Source organism: Lissotriton helveticus, chromosome 3_1 (genome assembly GCF_964261635.1).
Source record: "Lissotriton helveticus chromosome 3_1, aLisHel1.1, whole genome shotgun sequence".
In the NCBI taxonomy this organism is placed as follows: domain Eukaryota; kingdom Metazoa; phylum Chordata; class Amphibia; order Caudata; family Salamandridae; genus Lissotriton; species Lissotriton helveticus.
The window spans coordinates 1,589,836,776-1,589,839,856 of record NC_136061.1 but is presented as its reverse complement, the minus strand read 5'-3'; the positions used below and the strand labels follow the sequence as shown (position 1 = coordinate 1,589,839,856).

At 47.1% G+C, this 3,081-nt stretch overlaps 1 pseudogene; it reads right to left on the bottom strand.

The window, feature by feature from the left end:
- Positions 1-710: 710 nt before the first annotated feature.
- Positions 711-1,835, bottom strand: LOC144825065 (pyruvate dehydrogenase (acetyl-transferring) kinase isozyme 2, mitochondrial pseudogene; annotated as a pseudogene).
- Positions 1,836-3,081: the final 1,246 nt, after the last annotated feature.

Sequence of the window (3,081 nt, the reverse complement as noted above, 5' to 3'; positions counted from 1 at the left end):
GCCTAGCACAAATAGGGTGACCAACAATCCGTAAATTTCACGGACCATCCGTAGTTTGGACCTCACGTCTGTTGTCCGTGAGGACCCTTTTAACGGACGCCTTTTGCCCATAATTTTGAGCCTTGCAGGGGAACAGAGCTGTTCCCCTGCAAGAGGCCTCACACTCACCGTAGCAGCATAAGAGCAGCCCCACCCCACCCATTGTCATTCTGTCTGCGGCTGATTGCCACATACAGAATGACAATGGGCCAGTTTAAGCTCTTTCAGCATGTGGTGGCCTCCATCTAAGGAGCACGTCTGTTCTCTCGATTTCTCTTCATCAGTCTCAAAACTTCACATTGTCAAATGCCCCTTTAAGTCCCTTTTAAGGCCTTTCCATCGGATTTATTTTCAGTTTAGTAGTAACAGCTGCAAAAGTTAGGTCAAAATACTTGGAGTGTTCAAAGTCCTGGAAATTGTTCTAATGAAGATTTGAGACATGTTCTCTAAAGTGCCACAGCACTCGAGATGTGAGATAATCGGACACACTGGTCCCACAGTGAAGGATTTGGACGCAAAAAACAGATATACACTGCACAATTCCCCATGCCACTTGCATACATCACCCTCTATATTGCAGCAGGTGTGGGATTAGTTCATGACTTAGTCTTTTGAGGATGTTGAAGCTAGTCCTTGATATAGTGCCAGGCCAGTGTGAAAAATGCTGCCAGCTAGCTGAGCCGATATGTGGAGAGATTTTTGGGTTCCATGCTGGAGATGCACCAGTCATCTGTTTCATGAGTTGACTGGTAGTACTTCCAGGTAGATTTGTTGTAGACAGGAAGGTGTTCCACTGAGTCCGTCAACAGTATCTTTAGATAAAATACTGCATCAGTTACAAAGCCCTCCATGGAGCAGAGCTGCAGATCACCCTGGAAGTACTTGGCATAGAGTCTAGAAATAGGAAGACCCTATCCTAAACTAGCCAGAGGTGTTCCACCTTCACCTAGCTGTGGCATGGGTGCAGTAGAATACATATAGCGGAAGAGCCTTTCAATCTTGCGTAGTGGGACACCACCTCCTCTGTCACTCATCTTAATAGCGACATCTTCGCCGCCCAGAGCCACCGTCACCTTGATGGGGGAGCAAGGTACTGGAGCTGTGGTGTTCCACTGTCGCTCTCATGGCATTTTTGATGAGCTCAAAGAGCATGATATAGGACATACACGATGTGAATGGGGTGTCTTGGATCATTAGCATTGAGTGCCTGGATTTCCAGATTAGGCAAAGCCATATAGTATTTATCACACAGCATCTTCACCATTTCATAAGCATCTCTCACTACGTCAGTCAAATCACAGTTTGGATCCTTCCAATGTGTTGAGGATGTGCAGGGTTCGTCGTTCATCAAAAATCAAAATGTGCTGGTTGATCAGCATGCAGATAGAGATGCGGCTCATGTAAAAGCAGTCCATAAAGTATTGCACTTTCTGATTTGTCACTGGGTCGACGCCGAAGGCTTCCTTGTACTCAATGACCTCCTGGGCCATAGTTGGGACCACGTCATTGTGATGGTTCCTGATGGTGATGAGAGCGTTTGCGAACTGTTCAAGGATGCTCTGGTCCTCTAGACTCTCACGAAGAAACTCCAGGATGTCCAACAAACTCTGAACATACCAGCTCTGCACCAGCTGAAAGGATGGGATTCCCAGAAGCCGATCTGGTAGCAAGTTATTCTCTTTCATGATATTGGCGAGGGGCACTGGCAGCTCCTGGCGCAGGAAGGCAAAGGAGGTTTTTTCACAGGCATTGCTAGATCCGAAGTCTAGGAATTGCTTCATGGAGAGCGAGGAGGGAGAAAACTTAGAGAAATGGTCGATCTGCTTCGGGGCGCCCCCTGCACGGCTCGCGGCTAGCATCAGGGTGCGAACCAGGGGGATCCTCGTAGAGGGGCTGTCAGAGGAGGACGTGCATGGGCTGCTGCGTGTCTGCTCTCTGCAGCCCTAATCCAGGGCTTGTTTTCAGGGTTGTCAGGCTCAACTCTCCCAAAATGTTTTTCTTCCGGATTTCAATTGAAACTCTATTTGTTCCGCCTCTAGATTTCGGGTTCTAGGACCCTGGCCTCGTCCAGAGGGTCTCGGTTGACTCTACGTCTCTTGCCGAATGAGAGCTGAAGCATTTTTATTATTACATAAAACAAAGACATAGTTGCTGCTTTTTTATTTATTTTATGCAACTAACATCAATTGACAAAGACAATAGTCCTGGCTTGTTGTGGGTCTAATTTTACTGGACCCAATGATAGAAACAGCAAAATACCAGTTGGGCAGCACATTATGCTCAGCATATATTTTAAGGTGGGGTGTTTTAAGCCACACCCTTAACTACATCAGACACGCCCCTCGGAGAGACCCCCAGATTATTCATCCCACTTAAAGCCCTGGAAACAACACCATGTTACAATCATCTCATGTCCTGGCACTGTGCATCATGCATGACTCATCACTTCCAAGTTTTCAATTTGCCTATGTGCAGGGGCATAGTGAACTCTCCTCCTCCCCACCCCTTGCTTTAGGAACTACAGCGTGGGTGAAGTTCTAGATGGGCCTCTTCTGTCTGCAACTGGATGGGTGGGTGGATGGGTGAAGGATGGGTGGCTAATTGAAAGGGGATTGGAGAGAGAAAGTGAGGGTGGATGGATGAATGATAGCATGGATGAATGATTGACAGATTGGATGGGTGAATGGGTGCATGGATGAATGAAAAGAAGAATGTGAAGATGGATGAGTGAAAAAATGCATGTATGAGTGAAAGGGATGGTGGAGTGCTGAAAGAAAGGAAGGATGGATAAGTGAACGGGTGAATGGGTGGACGGATGAGTGACTGGGTGCATGGATGAGTAAGTGAAAGGATGGCTGGATGGGTGAAAGTGTAAATGATTGGGTGGATGAATGGATGGATGGGTGGAAGAGTAGATGGATGAGTGAAAGGATGGCTTGGGTGTAAGGGTAAATGGTTGGATGACTGAGTGAATGGATGGATGGGTGTAAGAGGGGATGGATTAGTGAAAGGATGGATTGGGTGAAAGGGTGGATGGAAGGA